This window comes from Amphibalanus amphitrite, unplaced genomic scaffold (assembly GCF_019059575.1).
Source record: "Amphibalanus amphitrite isolate SeventyFive unplaced genomic scaffold, NRLGWU_Aamphi_draft 000838F_arrow, whole genome shotgun sequence".
NCBI lineage: Eukaryota > Metazoa > Arthropoda > Thecostraca > Balanomorpha > Balanidae > Amphibalanus > Amphibalanus amphitrite.
Window position 1 is genome coordinate 187,054 of NW_024882332.1, and position 22,158 is coordinate 209,211.

The 22,158-nt window shown below is 47.0% G+C and overlaps 1 long non-coding RNA gene across 1 annotated transcript; it reads left to right on the top strand.

Annotated features, from left to right (window-relative positions):
- Positions 1-296: 296 nt before the first annotated feature.
- LOC122366912 lies at positions 297-10,349 on the top strand. Its single transcript, XR_006253969.1, has 3 exons — positions 297-529; positions 848-893; positions 9,708-10,349. It is a non-coding gene; the product is annotated as an uncharacterized LOC122366912 (long non-coding RNA).
- Positions 10,350-22,158: the final 11,809 nt, after the last annotated feature.

Consider the following 22,158-nt stretch of genomic DNA (forward strand, 5'->3'; position numbering starts at 1 on the left):
CCCCAACAGGACCTGGAACCTACCAGACCTCAACGGGGTGCGGGATAAAGGACATTTCTCGTAAGCAAGTTTTGATCTTATAGTTATGTAGTTGTGGATATTGCAATCATTATGATGTGGGCGATCCTATTGACCCGGGCGGCATCTATTGCAGCTGACGCTGAATGACATACAAAAAAACATGCAGCGCAGAGCACATTGTGTCTACGCCCTACATACCATCATAGGGAGCAGCCTCTGTGCTTTGGGTATAAAATGGGGGCTCGAAACCGGGCTAGGTCACACCAGTGCAGTCCTCCTAGTGGTCCGGGTGAATGGTCCTATTTAATTTAGCTGTCTTGAAAAGGTTCCCTGCGATCACCCTGTCATGATGAAGCTCACACTAACCGCTCTCACTGCTCTGTCGATTTTTGCTGCTCTGGTATCAATGGCGCACGGCCAGCAGAGTGGAGAGAGCATGGGAAGATGACGCGGAAGAGGCAGGGGAAGAGGACGCGGCCACGGCCACGGCAGCGGAGAGACTACAACGGTATGGTTGAGCTGTGTTAGAAGAGTTGGACATTTTGCTTTTTTTCTCACACATGATGCCATTTTGATTTTACATCGTCATTATATTGTCATCGCCTGTTGAGCTGCGTGCTTTGATGGCTTATGTCACCCATGTAGAACAGATGATCCAGCACAAAATGTTAATTGTTTCGCCTTTTTTATTGGGTAATCCAAGGAAGTTATCTTGATCCAAGGGTATATTGGCACTGCCCTCTTGGAAAAAAAAAACATATTAACGCTATCAAACAGTGTGGTTGGATGCAACCCAGTCAAATAGTGACAAACTTCTTTTTTACAGATGAGTCCCTACTCGTGTTTCACGAGAGATGATGGTACCTGCGATGGTAAGTAAATAATGGCGCAAAAGCCTTACGACCTGTTTCGTCCTCGTCTATCGCAGCTGGTTGAGGATTAGTTGTATAGGTATACAATGGCTTGCGCTCATCTTGCTCTCCTAGAACAGGCCGCATTGATGCATTTTTTTTTTCTATTCTTCATCAGACCTCATTTTTAATCCGTCCCCCCTCCCACCCCTTTGGTACCTACTTATTTCCTTATCAACGTTACTTACGATGAGTTTAGCTGTCCTTAGAAATAGAGCACTAGTATATCTACGTAAACGCTTAACGTATAGGTACAAATTTAACCTTCGCCGGAACAGGCCATTTTGCGTCCTTCGACGGCACAAGAGGGGGGGGGGTTGGTACGATCCCCTCTCGCGTTTGGCCCCTGATTGAGGTAGAGCTTCGCAGAAAAAACGAGCGTGTTGCCCGTCACGAGATGAAGCCGATGACACCCAATTCTAAGGTCCTAAATCATCGATTGACCTTCCTGGTCAGGTCAATGACCCAAAAGTAGGAAAAATCAGGACCTGTTAGAAAGTCGTAGAGTGTACACGGAGAAAAATAATTACTCCCCCGGGAATCACGATCCCCTATTTGGGAATCAACTGACACCTATGGTGTAATCCGATTCCGAAAAACAGTGTCCATACACCGTTTTTTAGTGTAAATTGATCTCGGTCAGAATCACATACCCAAGGGTCATTTGACTCCCAAACTTTTGACTCCCATTTTAGGTGTCGTGTCAAAAGATCCTGCACGGTGTCAGTGTAAAATAACACATCTAAGCGTTTTTGACGCTATCGTGAGGAGTTTTTATATCCTATAGGTGTCATTTCACACAGTTGAGCGTTTTCGCAATCCGTGACTCCCTTATTAGGTGTAATTTGATCCTCAGTGGTGTCATAATATACCGTTCAAATGACTTATTGAGTGTAATTTGACCCTCGGTAGTGTCATAATATTCCGGTGTCATTTGAGTCCCATTGGGTTCAAATGACGCCGGAATATTATGGCACCACTGAGGGTCAAATTACACCTAATAAGCGTGTCACGGATTACGAAAACGCTCAACTGAGTGAAATGACACCCATAGGGTTCAAAAACTCCACATGATAGCATCAAAAAACACTTAATTATTACAGAAATTGTTTTGACGTCACTGGTGGTATACCACCATCTCTTGACTGCAGAGTCAAGAGATTTTCGGTGAATCAGATTCCGAATCCAGCTCCGGCTTCCAATATCGACTCCGACTCCGACTACGGCCAGAACTGTCGTTTCCAACCGACTCCGACTACGGCCAGAACTGTCGACTCCAACGGACTCCGACTCTGACTCCGTAACCCTGGTGTAGGTTCAGTGGTTTGAATCAATGCCCCGAGTGACGTCATGTGTGAGCTAGCCATGGCTGGTCCGCTACGAAGATGAAATAGGCAATAGCCCAATCAGCAGGCTGCACTGTCAATTTGCGGACGAAGATTTGCGAAAAAAATGCGAGACGAAGAAATGCGGAAACGAAGAAATGTGCGGACGAAGAAATGCGAGACGAAAAAATACGGAGACGAAGAAATGCGAGACGAAGACATGCAAGACGAAGACATGCGAGGCGAAGAAATGGAGACGAAAAAATGCGAAACGAAGAAATGCGAAACGAAGAAATGCGAGACAAAGAAATGCGCGGACGAAGAAATGCTCGGACGAAGAAATGCGAGACGAAGAAATGCAAGACGAAGAAAGGCGGAGACCAAGAAATGCGCGGACGAAGAAATGAGCGGACGAAGTTTTGCGGACGAAGAATTGCGCGACGAAGAAATGCCATGCAAAGATTTGTCCGGATGCGCTGCGGTATCAATTGATTTTCGGTGACCCAGACTCCGACTCCAGCTCCGGCTTCCAAAGTCGCCGTCGACTCCGACTCTGACTCCGGCCACAACTGTCAACTCCACCCGACTCTGACTCTGACTCTGTAACCCTGGTGCGAACCACAGCTCAGGTCCAGTGGTTTGAGTCAATGCCCGGCCAATCAGCAAGCTGCATTGTCGTGTGACGTCATTTGTGTTCTAGCCATGCCGGTCCGCCACGAAGATGAAATAGCTCGACCTTGCAGGAAAACCGTTAGGAAAGCCGTTGACTTCAGTTGCCGGAAGTGTGCCCACGTGGGTGCGTGTGGTGTGAGCGGGGAGAGGAACTTATTTGAATTAACGCGCTTTTAATGTCGCCAAACGTTGTTTAAAGTGTAGATTTACTTCAAGTAATAGTGCTTTAACGATAAACTTCAGATATTATTTGCAGGGGCGTCGCCGACGGGGGGGGGGGGTCGGGGGGGTCGCGACCCCCCCCCCCCACTCGTGAGAACCGGGGGGGTCGACCCCCCCGCTTTTGGCGACGCTGAGTATGCTTTTTTTAGTAGCTATCATGTCAGTAAAGTTGGCGTCAGCAACATCAACAAAGACCTACAACGTCGGATTCAAAATCGCTTCAAGAGCTCCCTAGTCCCTATTGCCTATAGGTCAATAAGCTGTGGGCGTGGAACATCAGCATGACAATATGCATTTTAAAGTAGCCACTATTCTAGTCTCTTTTGATCCCTCAAAGGAGTGAGCGCGCCAAAACTGACCCAAGCGTTCGTCTGATTGTCAAAATAATGGCTGCAGTCGATTCGTCGGATGACGTATCAGTAGCTACGAGGTACAGGTCTCGCGGGTTTTAGCGGTAGGTTTTGCACCTAAAGTTAAGTCTTCACAGGATATATCTTCGTCGTCTTCGTCGTTGAAGATGCGATCGACTTGTTGATTCACAAGCCGGCCGTGATCGTGTAAAATGGCTTCATCGTAGATCGATTAGTTTCTGAGATAAAATATATAAGATAAAATATATAACTTTCTGGGATAAAATATATAACCGGAAATGTAAAAGTGCAAAACCTACCGCTTAATCTCGTGAGAGCCGTGCCTAACTAGCCTTAGCCCTGACTACCCTCGGACCTGCCTGCATAGGGGGAAATGGGGTCAGATGGTGGACCCCTCTCGGGCTTTCCCAATTCGACGCGCAAAAAGGAGCCTATTGCAACGAAACTTCCAGTGACCTCGAGTTAATCAATTTTAAACCTACTCTAAAAATGTATTGGCCCTGATTCGAAAATAGATGACCTTGGTTCACTTTTTTGAGTTTTATTTGCTTCCACTTAACCCGCGCCCTGATGGGGGGCCATTTTGGCCCCCCCCCCTGTGGTTTTTCTTAAATAGCGAGGCGCCGCCAAATTTTGGGTACCTTACTGGGCATCAATTTGACACCTTCACACAAAATTTCAAGTCACAGGTCACCTCAGGTCAGGAGTTATTGAGGTCAAACTGAGGTCATGTTCGAGCAAAAATGAGCAAAAAACATGACATCTTGAAACGCTCACCAATTCTACAGTTAACAAGCAATTTTAAAGTTCTTTATGTGGTTGTGTAGAGAAAAGACGGCGCTACAAAACTGCTATCTCGGATTTTCGAAATTTTGGGATTTTGACCCCCAAAAATCAAAATAATTTTTTTTTAGAAAAACTCAAAAAAATTTTCAAAAAAAAATTCGAATTTAAAAAAAACGGAATATATGTGATAGTCCCTGCGCTCTTCGATATACATACCAAATTTTAGATCGATACCTCTTTTTTTGGCCAAGTTATAGCGAAAAAACTGTTAAAAATTGATGACGTCAAATTTTTGAACTCAATTTTTAGCAATTCTAGACCTCGTAGCGCAAAACGGAGACCACCAATGAACTCCCCGTGACGAGCTGCATCGAATCGATACCCATTTTATGCAAAAATATCAGCTTTGAAATTTGACCTAATTTGACCTGACCTTGACCTGACCTTGACCTGATCTTGACCAAAACGTGACCTAAGCTGGCCCTAAAGTCTGTCTGACCCACATAATCGCATTTGTCATGTAAAATGGACCATAAAACATGTATCACACGACACTTTCATATTGTGACCCCCCCAGTGACCTGACCTCTGTGACCTGACCTGGTATCAGTGACCTCAAATAGCAAAATATGTGTTTGAAGAACATTTCTCCATCGATGATTTTCAATGAAATGCATTTTACTCGATTTTACAACGCATTTCTTGAAATGCCTGTAAACGGTGAAAATTCGACCTTTGACCTGACCTGTGACGTCATCGGTTTGACCGAGGTCAATGAAATTGGGTCACAAGGTAGTTCCCCGCTGGGGCTATCCAACACCGTTTACTGCTTGTCGCTATGTTGCGTGGTTCTCGAGATCTGAGGGGGGGGGGCAAAATGGCCCCCCCCCCATCAGACCGCGTTGCTCGGCAGACCCCATCTGGGCGCGGGTTAAAAGGGTAGTTTTTGGAGCTGATTTCGAGTTTAGCGCCCGTTTGAACTTAAGAAGTAGTTTTGATAAATGGTGGTTTTGTAACATGTTACGAAGCGATCGTTGGTGGCTGTCGTCCACTCTAGATGGCCGGCAGGAAGCCTGCTGGTCGACCTGACCTGACCCGACCCGATCTACCCCAAATGCATGGAGTCATCATCCTTGTTCAAAACTAACATCGAACTCGTACTCGGGACCCCGATGACGGCTACGGCTCACAAAGTTCTAGCAGGCCAGATTTTTCTGCTTTTGGGCGTTGACCTAAGATAGATGACCCGGCAAAGACCTTGAAATTGGGCATCATCGGCTTTCTGTCATCACGGGCAGCATCCTTGCTTTTCCGCGAAGCTCTACCTCGATCAGGGGCCCAGCCGGAAGCATACCTTAGCGTTACGTTGGTAAACGTTTTACCTTAGCGAACCGTAAAACACGAATAAGAGCTACAGCGACACAGAAAGCGTATTCGATAGCTTTTTCAGATATGACTTCGGGTCTATGGCTTGTGTACCACAGAGGCCAAGCAGCTAAACGGACGGATTTTACCGAAACACTTATTCTGTAACAACCTATGATTCAGTGAATGTGTATGATATTCATGTTATCACCATCGTGTTTGTTTCGTCGGAACACGTCGCATGGCTTAATTTGAACTTAAAAACTTAACTAGAAAACTTGACATCAGGTAAAGGTCATGTCCTGACCGGAAGAGAACCTGCTGCACATGGATCGATCTGTGTTGCTGAGCTGAACACACTCCAGGTGCTGTCATCACTCTACAGCGTCTCCATCAAAAGTTGTTGTGTTGTCGAAAATGTGTGAGACCTTTGATGACCTAATGACTGACCATTCGAGTCACCACTGGTCATTAGCATTTGTCTCTAAAATGAGCAGAGCTGCCATGGCTACAAAAGTATCTAGCGACTAGCGTTTTAAGCATATTCGTTCAAAGCAGAGGGCATTCGTGCATTTTCCCATATCTTATCATGATTGGTGAGGTCACATATTTGACCTGACTTCACTTCTCAGATGTAAAAACCAAGATTCATGAACTGTTGGCACTTATTATCCCATTCATTACACCAAATTTCAGGCTTACAGGAGACAATCTATAGTAATGACAAGATTGCAGTTTTAGAGGCATTAAAACTGAACTTGACATGACATTGTGACCGACATGACACTGTGACCTGACCTCAGGTGATCTGTGCTTGATTTTTATGCGCGATGCAAAAGTTATGTACAGCCCACCGCTAAAGTAATGTAGGGTTTTACCAATCTCAACGGTTGGCTTTGACTGGCGATTGTTTAATGCGGAGTGATCGAAAAGAAGATGTCAATAGCTAAAGTTGTAGCTGCAAGGGTGACGATACATATAAGCTATATTCAAAGTTTCATTGTAGTCTGGCTAATCGTTCCTATAAAGCTTCAGAAGCAGAACATACCCATGAACCCCGCATAACTTCTGCTGTAGACTTTACAATAAGATATACCGCTGCTTTCGTGGCGCTGCGCGTCGAGGTTTTTCTCAACACACACACACACAAAAACGGGAGTATGGCTAAAAACACCCCTACCCACCAAGACGAAGACCGAAAACCCGACCCCCCCACTCAAAAATCCGTGGCGACGCCCCTGATTATTTGTAATTTGCTCAACATGCGTATATTTAAACAACGAGGCGCCCTGCACTCGGCGAAATTTTGAAGTAGGACAAGATAGCAACGCACCATGGAGACTGAGGTAAGTTTTTATGTCATTAAGCTGCAGAATAACTCTACCTAAGTAAGTAGCAATAATCACCGGTTGATGGAACATTGTTGAAATGTGAGTAATTCCTTACGGTGAATGGAGTCACGGACCCATGAGCCTTACGATAAGTTTTCGTTAGATCTCGCCATACATTTCGTGCCCAAATGTTTTGGAATTTATTGTTGCATATAAAATAAAGAATGACATGCATGTATTGTTAATTTGCGTCACGTGGTTAACAACTGCAATTATGACTCTGTTGGAGAGTGTATTTTGATCCCATAAGGTGTGTGATTCCGAGAATCATTTGACAATATCTGGTATGAAGACTGAAATGAAGACGTCATCGTCAATAGATAAAATTGTAGCTGCAAGGGTGAAGACAATTGTAAGCTACATTTGAAGTCTCGTTGCAGTCTGGCTAATCGTTCCTATAGGAACGATTAGCCTTTATACGATATACCCTTTATACCATCGCCGCAGCTCGGTTCGAGTGCATCCCTCACCCCTGCACACAACCCGGAACAGGCTCTGAGCCGGTAGAAAAACCATCCGAAGAGTCATTTGACACCGTTGAGGTGACACCTACGAGGGGTGTTTTTTGAAGCGATACCAAAAACGCGCAGTTTCCAGGAGTCCGATTACACCCGGAATCAGACACCCCCCGAGGTAATCTGACTCTGGTTGGGAGTGTATTTTATACCACATGTCGTCAAATGATTCCCGGAATCATACACCGTGTGGGATCAAAATACACCCTCAAAATCCGATTACTCCCTGAAGTGACACCTAAAAGGGGTGTTTTTTGAAGCGTACCAAAAACGCGCAGTTTCCAGGAGTCAGATTACACCCGGAATCAGACTATTATGACTCTGTTTTGGGGTGTATTTTTATTCCATAAGGCGTATGATTCCGGGAATCATTTGACGCCGTACGGTATAAAAATACACCCTCAACCAGTGTCATAATACCCTAGAAAGTGTCTGATTCCGGGTGTAATCGGACTCCAGAAAACTGCGCGTTTTTGGTACGCTTTAAAAAACACCCCTTTTAGGTGTCATTATTTTTTTCAGTGTAGCTGCTATGGTTTTTTTCGGGGTACTGATCACGAATATCGTGTTAGTTTTGAGCACAGATGACGTCTTTAAGCATTTAGACCAGGTCGGGTCAGGTCAGGTCAAATCAACCGTGACGGGTATTTGTAGTACGTGTCAAACGCCTCTGACAGCTACGTAGCATGTTACGAAGGCACCAAAACTACTTCGTAAATGTTCAAATGGCTGCTAAATTCGAATTCAGCTCCAAAAACTAGCCAAGAAACATGCAAAACTCGAAAAAGTGAGCCGATGTTACCAAAGATCAGTGACCTAACCTGACCTTCAGGTGACCTTGACATCCACCTAATGCATGGGAGCAGCATCAAATCACATGTTTGAACGTTTGAAACCACGAAAAGCTTGCAAACGCGCGGCTAATGCGCGCCGGCATACGCCGAATCGCGATTCTGGTCAAACATGGTCTCGGAAAAGTAGGTCACAGGTCAAAGGTCATTTTGGTCAGGGTCATGAAATTTTTAGGGTAGGTGTAAAATCGATAAATGCTAGGGTACTGAAAGTTTCGTCGCGATCGGCCGCTTTTTACGCGAGTTATTCGCGAAAAAAACCCTTAAGGGACTGGTTGCCTCACCCCCCCCCCCCCTGTGCCGGCGATGGTTATTGGTTAACCCTCGCATGTGTAGGGGGGGGGTCGGATGGACCCCCCCCATGGTTTTTCGCGAATAACTCGCGTAAAAAGCGGCCGATCGCGACGAAACTTTCAGTACCCTCGCATTGATCAATTTTACACCTACCCTGAAAATTTCATGACCCTGACCCAAATGACCTTTGACCTGTGACCTCTTTTCCGAGACCATGTTTGGCCGGAATCGCGATTTCGCGTATGTCGGCTCGCACTAGCCGCGTGTTTGCAAGCTTTTCGTGGTTTCAAACGTTCCAACATGTGATTTGATGTTACTCCCGTGTGTGTCAAGGTCACCTGAAGGTCAGGTCAGGTCATTAACCTTTGGTGACCTCGGGTGACCTCGGGTCACTTTTTCGAGTTTTACATGTTTCTAGGCTAGTTTTTGGAGCTGAATTCGAATTTAGCAACCATTTGAACATTTACGAAGTAGTTTTGGTGACTTCGTAACATGTTACGAAGCTGTCAGAGGCGGTTGACACGTACTACGAATACCCGTCACGACGCCTACTAGTTGACCTGACCTGACCTGACCCGACCTGGTCTAAATGCTTCAAGACATCATCTGTGATCAAAACTAACACGATATTCGTGATCAGCACCCCGAAAAACCCCTTAGCAGCCACACTTTACGACTTTCTAACAGGTCCCGATTTTCCCGACTTTGGGTCATTGACCTGACCTGGAAGGTCAACCAATGACCTAGGACCTTAAAATTGGGTATCATCGGCTTCCTCTCGTCACGGGCAACACGCTCGTTTTTTCCGCGAAGCTCTAGCTCGATCAGGGGCCAAACGGCAAGGGGGGGGTCCAACCGACCCCCCCCCCTACACATTAGAAGCTGGCAAACGCCGCACACATGCGAGGGTTAAGGTTTCACCGACACCGCTTTCGCCGACATTATCGTATTCAGTTCAACCATGTTTCGTCCATCCTATTCAGATGATGGTGAAAACACGTGCCCCTGCCCGACTGGGTTCTACCGATGTGCCGGCCGCTGCTATACTGCTGTCACCGAAGCGCTCTTCTACGAGGCGGCAGCGGAGAGGTGCGCCAGCCTCGGCGCCCATCTGGCCACGCCCAGGAGCGCAGAGGAGAACAACTGCACTGCCATTCCGGCGCTGACGGTGCCGAACTTCTTCTGGATCGGTTTCCGCGGCAACTCGAGCGAGGGTGCATATCTGGGCGAAGATGGATGCGGGCCAGTTGGTAATTTCTCCAGCTGGCCGGCCGGCGTAGAGCCTAATCCCGTTGATAACTGGTGTGTGCATATTGGCATCGTCCTTGACGAAATCATTTGGGCAGAACTCCAATGTGACAGCGGGCTGTTCCCTGCCGTCTGCCAGCTAGACGGCTGCTACCGCCCCGACTGTCTCTAAATGTGCCATAAATGCCGATCCTACCGACCCAACTAACACCAAACAAGCGCCGGAATACTGATTCTTGTATCTTGATCAGCTTGATCCTGGATAACCGATTTGATCCCGTGAGTCTATAGTCGATGGACCCTATACCCTAGTGCATAAAAAAAAAACATAAAACGGTGCTCTTAGCGAAAATTCAACTGCATTCTATTCTTTAAAGGGACCCTCCCACCTTCAAAAAAGTTAATGAATTGGCATGAAAGTGATGTCCCTTGGTTCAGAAAGAGCGAAAACGAGTATCTACCAAATTTCACCGAAAAATATTCACTGGTTTTCAAGATATTAGGCTTTTACTTTTGTTTACTTTTTGGGATCTCCCCTGTTACTAGCGACTTTATTTGGAAGCAATAATTTGGCAGCCTTAAAGTGCGGCAGACGTTGCGCGCAAAGCAGCGTATACCACCACGTGTTAACGATGGTTTTAGTCTAAGATTTAAAAATCGTTAGATCTCCGCTGACGTCACAAATTCTAAGGGGGCATTCCAATGCATTAGCCCCTTAGAATCCGAAAACTGCAAGTTTGAAATTCCATATCTTCGAATTAAAGCATTTTTCGATGTTGTGAGTGCCCAAACCGGTATTTGCAGGCCATGGCCACCATTTTGGCTATCTCAACTCAAAACTGATGTTAAGGTGGGAGTGTCCCTTTAACGTGAGTATCGTTGGTGGTTGGTTTTCTACACATTGCCGTTTGTGGTTGACAAATGGAGCGGAAATATGAAATCCGCCAGCACATTTATTGCAATCGTTTCTTCGCAACGTTTTTATTCTAACAAGCAATTTTGATTTTTTTGTAAACGTTTTCCGTGGACTTGGCAGCATTTTCTTTTTTGTATACCAAGGGGATCCGAATTTCCGCCGCCTTTATGTGTTATAACCCGTCTCTTTAGCACTCAACACTTCGATCTTCGGTGTTTGAAAACAACATAACATGCTATCTGTTGTGTTTTTATTTAGTCAGGATTTTTATCCTATGCCTTTGAAGGAAATAATTGAACCTTCGAATTCAATTAAAAAAAGGAAGTTTTGTGTGCTAATAACTCGCTTGTAGATGCTGAGTCACCGTGTATGGTTTGTCACAGCTTGTTTTCATTCGCAATACACTTATTTTGTGGGGCACGTCCTTCATTATGCTGCAGATGAATGATGAAATTAACCCGCGCCCTGATGGGGGGGGGGGGACATTTTGGCCCCCTGTGGTTTTTCTTAAAAAGCTAAAAACGGCGGCGCGCAGCGCCGCCAAATTTTGGGTACCTTACCGGGCATCAATTTGACACCTTCACACAAAATTTCAAGTCACAGGTCACCTGAGGTCAGGACTGATGGAGGTCAAACTGAGGTCATGTTCGAGTAAAAATGAGCAAAAAACATGACATCTTGAAACGCTCACCAATCCTACAGTTAGCAAGCAATTTTAAAGTTCTTTATGTGGTTGTGTAGAGAAAAGACGGCGCTACAAAACTGCTATCTCGGATTTTCGAAATTTTTCGAATTTTCGGTCCTAGGTCATTGGTTGACCTTCCAGGTCAGGTCAATGACCCAAAAAAGGGAAAATCGGGACCTGTTAGAACGTTGTAAAGTGTGCCTGCTATGGGGTTTTCGGGGTGCTGATCACGAATATTATGTTATATTTGATCACAAAGATGTCGTCATACATTTAGGCCAGTTGGGGTCAGGACGGGTCAGGTCAACCAGTAGGGGTCCTGCCGGGTATTCGTATTAGGTGTCAACCGCCTCTGATAGCTTCGTAACATGTTACGAAGGCACCAAAACTACTTCGTAAATGTTCATATGGTTGCTAAATTCGAATTCAGCTCCAAAAACTAGCCTAGAAACATGTAAAACATGTAAAAAGTGAACCGAGGGCATCAAAGGTCAATGGTTATCAAAGGTCAATGGTCATCAAAGGTCAATGACCTGACCTGACCTTCAGGTGATCTTGACACCCACCCGAATGCATGGGAGCAACATCATATCACATGTTTGAACGCTTGAAACCACGAAAGGACTGCAAACGCGCGACTAATGCGAGCCGACATGCGCCAAATCGCGATTCCGGCCAAACATGGTCTCGAAAAGTAGGTCACAGGTTAAAGGTCATTTGGGTCAGGGTCATGAAACTTTAAGGTTAGTTGTAAAATTTATCAACGCGAGGGCACTTCTGAAAGTTTCGTCGTGATCGGCCGCTTCTTACGCGAGTTATTCGCGAAAAACCGAGGGGGGATCCGTCCGAATCCCCCCCAAGGTATACGGGTGAGGGTTAAAGCTCTAGGCACCCCCAACCATTTTCACAAATCGACACCCCTGTCGGGCAGGACAGTCGGGCCGATTGCGCTCAATCGGCCCAAGCTCATTTTGGTATACACCTCTGAGAATAAGGGGAGGGTGGCCCAAACAGTTTGGGCATGATACAGGTGGCGTAGCGCGGTATTCGGGCCTGGCACAGCGCGAGCGAACTGCTGTGTATGTAGGTGCCGGTCAGTACACGAGGGCGCCGTCACAGCGCACACGGTGACGGGCAGACAGGCATCAGGGGAGGGTCGCGGGCACACCCGCAGTGCGTACTGCGCAGGCAGCGCTCGAGCCGCCGCCGTTCGTCGAAGCTGTGGTCAGCGCGGCCCCGCTTGCCGCTCATGTCAGTCGTGTGATGAGACGAGAGGGCCCGCTGCCAGCGGTGACGCCACCCTGCTGAGAGACGGCCGCCGCCGAGGCCAGCTACGCCGAATGTGTAGGGCCCGCTGCCAGCCGCCGCGCTGCCAGGCCGGCGGATGGTTCGAGGAAGGTGAGCCAGCGCGCGCCGCCTGGCGAGAGAGCACGGAATCATGAACCAGACGGCAATTTAAATACACACAGACTGACGGACAGACAGCCCATGGAACACATGCCGATGAGCTCAGGGAATCTGCCGTTTTGCCACAAGCGCACAGTCACTATGTTCTAGTGGAATATTTGGAATTGGTTGGCCGTGAGGCCTGCTGAGATTGGCTTCCTGTCATCTGTCTGAGTGACAGCGATGGTCAGAGTCCGACTGAATTAGCTGCCACAGTCGTTATTTTCGGTATGCCCACATAGTTACCAGAGGCTCAGCCTAAGCTCACTGTAACACATCAAATTACACTGGCGCGATGATGCATCAGTCTGCTATGCAACTTATTACACGCTCTGCAATTAGCATTGTGGAGGGCTGCTGCTAACTCTGCATGGGATCAGGTGGTAAGAGAAACGGTAAATTCAACACATTTATTTCTGGTCGCTTTTACAAATGCAGACTGAGTCAGCCTCTTGGTTGCCAAGAATAGACTCTAAATTTCAGTCAATGCTATCAGACTAAACGGAGTAAAATGGACATCTAATAACACTTTGACTGCGAGGTCTGCTTGAGCTACACAAGCAACTCTATGAAATTTAGCTGAGGGTGACGACATGAGGGTATTTCTGCACCACATTGGATCAGGGTTGTGCTTGACTCATGAGTCGAGTCAGAAATTTGACTCAACTCTGACTCAAATGAGTCAGATTTGAGTCGAGTCGGATGAAATGTTGAGCTGTTGAGTTGAGTCAGAGTTGAGTCGGACAAAAATATTAAGGTGTTGAGTTGAGTCAGAGTTGAGTCAGTAAAATAACTTTTGACATTGAGTTGAGTCAAAAAACATTAAAGAACATGAGTCAGCTGACTCAACTTTCTAGAAACACTATATAGTATAAGTTTTTCATTCTCCCCCCGCTTAATAACTTAGGCCTGGCCCTGCTGCCGGATTTTTTCACCCCCCCCCCCGCTCAAAACTTTTTTCTCTGAGTCAATTTTGAGTCAACACATTTGACTCAACAAAAAATTTGAGTCAAGTTTGAGTCAACTCATATTTTCATTGAGCCGCTTGAGTCATGAGTCGAGTCAAGGGAAAAATCAGCTCCTTGTTTGAGTCAGAGTTGAGTCAGGGCATTCTGAAGTTGAATGATGAGTCGAGTCGGCAAATCTTTTTGAGTCGAGCACAACCCTGCATTGGATCATATCTCTTTACCATGAAAATCATGACGAAAAAATAATCTGCCAAGTAAATACGGCTTTTTCTTTTCGCCAGCCACGGCGCATTGATAAGTAATTTTTCTAGAAACAATAAATACCTACCTTGCATTTTATCCGACATGCGGAGGAAAGCATTCTTACACGTTGAAGGCTTCAGGCTAGAGTCTTATGGGAGAGAGGAGAGAGATGAGAGAGAAAGAGAGAGAGAGAGAGAGGGAGAGGTGGAGCCGCCACCCCCACCCCCCCCCCCCCATTACACCTCTCTGACCTCACCCGGGTGACGTCTGTGTGTCTGAGAGGAGGGGGACAGGGGGGGGGGGTCGTCTCTCATCACACACCACTGAGCTCACCCCAGTACCGCCTGTCAGCGCGGCAGTCACCGGAGCTGTCCACAGAGGCGGAAATTTCTGCTGAACTGGCTCCCGCTAGCAGCTGGAGGCACACACGTCTGGCGTCATTCAACACACTGGTTATCACGGCACAAAGCGTTACGAGAAAAAAAGATATATCTACGAGACGGTTTAGAGAAATCCAGCGACAGGTCACCTTTTTATCTGTATAACGTTGGGTCTACATGCATTGCATATCTTCTACTGGATATTTTCATTGGCGTTTCTTAACATCGATTTCGACACTTCATGCAAAGTACATAACAATGTGTATTTTAAAACGTTTGATGGAAATTATTTTTTCATTTTTTTTCAATGTTCCTCGCTCGCAATCCATCTCCTCCCTCGGTAAGCTTCAAGATTCTTTATTCCTGCAGCATTAGTCCTTGACGTTTATCCCCTGTTGCCGTCTGGAGAGCCTGAAGCGCTCTGTCTCTCGGAAGCCAGCCGTGGGTTCGGACGAGTCGTCTGTTTGCATGCACTGTGGGTGATTTCGGTGATCACCGGCACACCAGCCTGTCTTTGGAGGATAAACATCCGTGTGTCGACTGTCGTGCCCCGAGATAAAACATCGCTGCTGCTTCTTCCTGGACGGCCCGTTTGATTGCTCACTTGCTGCTTCTTGTTGTCTGCTTTGATGATGGAACTGTAACTGATAAGTGATAAGTGATAAAAGCAAAAAAAAAAAATCAGACAGGTTCATTGTTCCTCTGTGATTTCACAGCATTAAAGGTTTAATGTGTACATGCAATGAGTTGATAGGCTAGAGCAAAATAGACAGCCTATTTTCGGCAAGATATGTTGGTTTGGCATTTGTCGTGTAAATCCAGGCTAAATGGAAGAAACATTTCGCTAGCTAGAAAACTAGATTGCTGACATGTTGATTCTACAAAGTGTCCATTGATTATTGAAAACATCTTTACAATAAAAGAAAATGTCCTAGATGTGGTAGCGTAGAAAGCGATTCTCCGTCAGCGGCAGTCGCTGCCTGGCGGGTAGGCTGTGCCGCGCAGCAGACCAGCGCTGCGGCACAGCATCAAACAGGCGTCAGCTGGCGCAGACTGAGAACGGGCGGGAAGGGCTGCGCTGAAGAAATAAAGGTAGGTATTTTTAGGGGTTATCCGTATCGAACAAAAGTGTTTCAGAGTTATGACAACTTTCGTCTCTTTACCTCGATCACGCCAATTTTACACAGACGAATGCTCGATAAGAAGAAGAAAGAACACACAAAAATGCAACGCTAGGCATGCGAAACAATACTTACCTTAAAAGCATGTCAACATGACACAATTAAAAGCAATTATGCATGATTGTTGCATCAATACACCATGTAATAATGCCTTGAAATCATACCCCTGAATTGCATTTTTACCGTGAAATAAATACTACAGAATAAAATACAGTATTAGTCGTCGAGATTCATTTACATCAAAAAATGTGTTTGAATTAAGGTGTCGAGACCCCGTCATTCTACAGCACCCACTCCGTGTGTCTGTGTGATCGTTCGGGCCTTGGCCGTCTCCGCTCCACGCACCTATCCTCGGCAGATCCTCCGGGCAGCGCCGTCCGGCCGGCCTCGCCCTGTCTCCCGCTGACAGCACGGAGCCGCTCAGTGTTTATTCCGCGCGCCCGTCACGTGACCAATGACGTCAATGGTGCTCCAGTTGGATGCGTCTGCGGGCGCTAATGTGCGTGTCCTACCTGGCCGGCACGCGCACGCACCGACCGCCAGCCGGGCCGGCGACGGACGGTTAGCGCGAGCCACCCCTTCTGACCTGGATACCTCCGGGCGCAGCGCGGCCGCCCGCACAGAGGACGAGACGTGCCAGAGAAAAACGCACCGCACGCAAAAACGGCCCCGCTGACGGCGAGCCCTCGAGCCACAGCCGTGACAGCTCTAATCATAGATCTGCGAATGGTCAAATATAGAACCATGGCTGAGAGGTCAGCGTTAAAGCTCTGGCACATCGCACTGGGTATACCGATGGGTGTTGTCCCTCCCCGATTCCGTCGCCGAGGGCCTTGACGACAGGTCTTGACAATATAAACTGCAGTCCCTTTCAGATGCTAAAAACGGTCCTTCCAACAACAGCCGGTCCCGTAGCTCAGTTGGTTAGAGCGTTGGACTCCGCGTGGTGAGAGCACGCGTTCCCGGTTATGACAGTCCGGGTTCGAAGCGTGACGGGCGCTCGACATTTATGGGCCTCCTGACAGGTATGGTTGCGGTTGGTGGCAGGCCGTAGCCAGGCGAAGTCAGCGAGGGGACCGGCCGTGCGCAGCTTTGTGCGCACGTTAAACTTTGGACTCTAAATTCTGCCATAGAATCGGAATTGCGCGATCGGAGGGTAGAGGGCAGGGTCATCGCAACAAGCTTCGCTTAGCGGTGGATCTGTCCTTGTGAATCCTTCCCATCAAAAGGTTCGGACTAAATTTATAAAAAAAAAACAGCCTTGATTCCAATTTTCTATTACAACGCAGTATATTTTCAGATGATTTGTTGTCATCGTCAGCTCGTCTCTGGTCTAAATATAGGTCCAGCTTTTGTCCGAATGGGCCTCCAATCTTCTATCACTGATATAGCCCGACCTTTTTTCAGCGTGACCGCTGTCTATTCGCTACATCCTATTTGTCCGTCTATACCTGTGTCCGGTCCCGCCAATTTTTCTGTTTCTCGGTAGCTGTTCCACTAACCGGATCAGTCGCTCCATGTGATCTGCCATCGCCGAGCCGTCTCAGCGACTCCCAGAATAGGAGACAATAGGCGACTGTGTGAGCGCTCCTCCTCAGAGGCGGCTCTGATTATTTCTCCAGTATAACGGCCCGTCGGAGGGTTATTGCTCCAGTCAGCGGGAGCGCTGGACTAGAGGAGGATTCTGAGACGATGAAGAGGCGAAAGGGCGCGGAGAGCGTCTGATCCAGGTAGATACAGGCCGCTGCTCGCTGGCCGCTTGGCTGTTGATTAAACATTTAATTCTGAGACGAGGTGCTAATTGGGGCCATATGGTTTCCGATGACGCTGGTAACGATAGAGTCACGTGTCGTGTCCGGGATCGGAACCCGGGTGGCTGATCTCGTGATCAAACATTCGCAAACTAGCACCTGGGCAGTTGCTTACAATGCGGGCCATCTGTCGCGACTCGCGCTTCTCTGGGTCATCAGAGCAGAGCGGCATCGGTGATATCAGGTATGGGACATGGATTGTTTAGATCTTTTCTACACATCTATAGCTTTCAGTGGTTTCAATGCACAGCTGCACTGCAGTAAGGTCTGAACAAAATAGTTGGGCTTGGTCAATGGTCAGGTGAAAGATCCAAACTGTTTGTGTCAGTGGTTTCTGCACTTTAGTAAGACTGGGCGGGGCTGGCGTGAAAGATCAGACCAGACTTATGGTGTCAACAGAGTGACATAAGCACCAAATGAGGATGCACATAGCACATCCATCGATCCCCATTTAGATTTTATTGGTGAACTTTATTGGAAAGAATACCTAAACTTCACGCGTTAATTGGTGTCAAACGTGTCAGGGCAATCGACAACAATCTTATCATGGGGTGTAATCTATCCTAGTAAATGCTGCGTGGAGTAGGAATCAAACAATACGGCGCTGTGGGGAGTCCCTCGAGCTTCGTATAGTTCAACAGCTCGTCGACCTTTTCAAATGAGGTTTTGATACGGGTATTGGATGATAAAAAGGGAACCGAGCAATTTTTATCACAAGATTAAATGCACAGCTGCCTAGGGAATTCGCATTTAAAATGAACAATAGATGCAACAACGGTAAAATTGATTTTTTAATGGTACGGAAAACAAAAGCCAACATTGCGCTGCAAATATTGAGTTTACGGCCAAATTAGCTAAGGTATCTTGCTCGACGTACTACATAGTTGAATCACCATCTCCGCTCTCCGCTGGAGCTACGAAGGACGCGGAGTAAGGTCTGCGATTGTTTGGGAAAGACAGGCGCCTGCAGAGCTTGCAGCCGCAGCCGTGCAGTCCAGCACACCATCCTCAGGTGCTGGGACAGGTCAGACTTGGATTCACACACACTCGCACACGCTCGGCGCCTGATTATTATTGAGCCACTCCGGTCTGCCAGCGTTCGTCGAGTGGTCATGCTCTGATTACCGAGGTCATCTCTGACGTCACTACATCGGTCAGAGGAAGGTCACACCTTGGGTACCATCTCACTGCAGGGTCGTACAAACCAATTAGCTAACTGCCCCGTGTCAGTGTGGCAGCAGACACGCTGCACTGGGTGGTCCGTGTTTTCATTGCAGCTTGCATTTCAAGGAAGCGGTGTGGCAGATCCAAGGTAAGCCTAAGCTTCGTAGTAGAGCGTGCCCTCCTCAAAACACTGCTTTTTCTTGGCGTGGAAACTTCTCTGAAAACTAGCTGTTTTGTGACCATCAAGGCTCAAATCATTAATACAAATAATGACCGTATGGCGCAACAATACACTTGATCTAGCAAAGGGTACTATTGGCACAACTTATTGGGCATTCACGTGCTGTTGTAACAATATGCAGCCTCAATTCTGTTACTGTACTCAAGAGTCTCCAATTGGTAAGCCGAGCTGCGGGCACGCACAAATACAGGCGCTGTGACGCACGCAGAGGTGTCGTACCGCCCCCAGCCGACCGCCGCGTGACGCTGCTCGCCCACCTTCGCCTCCTGACAGCGCAGTCTCCGGCGCCATTTATAGCCCTCGGCCGTATTAGCTCGGCCGTATTGATGGCACTGTGCGGCCACCCTGTGCCTCGATTTCGCACTGATCGCGCTTCTAGCACTGCGCAGGGCGTCAACAATGCGTCAAAGAACGTACTGGAATCGGTCAGGGTGAAATGAGACGATATGAGAGCATTGAACAGACGAGAAAGGATGCACGGAGCTCGCCAATAAAGCGTTATTGAGAGCTTTTATTTGTGCATTCATTTCGAGCTACGGGGACAACAAAATAATAATCATGCCAGATATTTCACATGCAGCTTTTTCGCTGTCCGATGCTATTGATGCTCAGTCTTCTTCTTAGCTTTCATCTAATGCCACGTGCCGATTGGGTATCATATATCACAAAACAATTTAGTTAACACAGACACCGTCTGAGATGAAGAAATGGACACGCGTGACTTAGCTACGGAGTGTGCGATGGGTCTGCGCTGCTTTCTCATTATATCAAAGGATTTGATGCTGCCTGGTAACCATGCTGGTGTCCGTTGCTTCATTTATCTCAGCATCACTATTTTCATCGAACATGTGACAGTGAATTTCAAGTAGCTTAGTGCCTTTCAATGTGTAAGAAAGCAAGGCAATATTATTTTTCGTAAGAAAGGTATGCTAAATCATTATAGCTGCATTGCGACTGGTGACCTATTTTGTTCAATTTCAGGTAGCTCGATGTAAGCCGTTGACGTCAATGCAGCAAACATTCACTGGAACATCCATTCATACATATCTCGGCGAGATGTGTGATCAGTTAGAATTGCATGCCATCAACTTTGGTGGCCTTTCATCATGTTGACGCGTGCACGCAGCGCTTGCATACTTTTGCAAGAGACACGTTGAATTTATATTGGTAAATGAATGCATAACGCCAACACACAGTCATGTAACTTTCCATTTCAAAGCCGCCTGTAAGTTGTAACCAATCGATGGTAACTCTGCAGAATCTTCGCTGAGAGGTCGTCTAGACCAGGGGTCGGCAAATGGTGGGGCATGCCCCCTTTGGGGGTAATGGAGCCCTTTCGGTGGGGGTAATGAGGGATTCTGAGAAAGCCTATCTTTTTAGAGTTTGTAGCTCCAGTGATGGAGCCATCGTGACTATTGCATCCCAGGGTTCAAAGATTAGCCCAGGCCAAAGGCACAGCACACATTGATTAGATACCAATTTTCACGTACCTGCTCACCTCACCATCTCACCCCTCCGTACAGTCGTACAAAAGCAGCTGCAACTTTTAACCGTCGCCCGTCTGTTGGCGTTTCAACAGCCGCTAACGTAAGGGGGAGGAGTCGATCGGACCCCCGCGGCCTCTCGGACTCTGAGATGGAGCTGTGCATAAAAAAGACGAGCGTGCTACCCGTGAAAATAGGAAGCCGCTGCTGCCCATTTTTAAGGTCCTTGGTCATTCCGTATCAATCAAGAGGGCAATGACAAGTGTCGAGAAAATCGGGACCCGCTATAACTTCTTGAAGTGAGATTTTATGGCTCAAGATGATCTCCAGAAAAAGCTCATAAGACAACGGTCATGATGGGTCCAGAGGCCAGTTTTGCCAACAGAAAAATAGCCGCCTGCCGGAATTTTTTGCCTAAAGATCGTTTCACACATGGAGCGTAAACGGTAAAGCCCTACAGAAAAATAGCCGCCTGCCGGAATTTTTTGCCTAAAGATCGTTTCACACATGGAGCGTAACCGCAGGTTGTTTGAAAAGACAAACACTATTCGTTAGAATTGTGTTTTTCTATTGAAAAACAACCGGAGCGGTCGTTCTCCGGGCTATGTTTTGCAAGTCTGGCAGCGAATCGAGACATCTTGATTGGGGCCTAGACGAAATGTACAATCTTCGTAAAAAGTTCAGTGTATGGGCTCCCGGAGGCGATCTACCTTATGGCATCGGTCGCTACTCGCTTAAAACCTCGTGGCACGTGGCACGTGCGATTCCATTTTCCCCATGTTAAGTCAACGGGGTTTTGGACACTTTTTGCGCGATCGCGAATAGCGGGAAAACGAGCCAAGGAAGAGGTGGTTTTCTTCCCAGCATTTTATGGCAAACACGTTTGGGTACACGCTAGTGTGCGCTGTATACCCCTCAGAATCTCGGAACGTGTCTTTGCACGAGGTCAAAGTTGGAATTTTGCTGTGTCCCATGTTAAGTCAATGGACGGCGATGTCGAGACTTTGCAGAGACATTTTCATTCGATCTTTGTACAAAATTTTAGAGATAGATTTCGCCCAAACTCTTATATCTTGTAAAGGAAAGAGCATAGTACATGCCGTTATGCTTCGTTAAGCTGGCAGAAATCGTTTTTTTCTAATAAAGTTCGTTTGAAAATGAAAATTTTTAACATGGAAAGTCAATGGGAGCGTCTTTGTTGCTTAATAACTTTTTACGTTACAGATATATCAAAGTGAAAAGTTAATAAAACATACAACTTTCGATGCTCTTTCCAATAATGTATAGAACGTCACTGCACGATGTGCCGTTTTTAAGAAAAGTTGTAAAAAAGCAGGGCTCGACTGTGACTTGAACCCAACCACATTAGAGTATACGAATAGGTGACGGCGATACCTCCCGTGTGCGGATGCGACACTGATTATTGCTAAATATTAGCAGTAGGCCGCCTGTGGGGTGCCTGTACAAACCTTATATCTCTGCAACCACTGGACCGATTCACTCGCGGTCTTTTGTGTGGGATAGCTCCTTCCTTTCTTACACGTAGTGTGCTACTCTCGATGCGTATGGGTGACCCCTAATGCACGTGCCACGTGCAAAACGAAAAGAAGTCAGTTCAGTAACAAGTCTAATAACTCTGTAGTTAGTTTGCCGATTGCGCTGATACT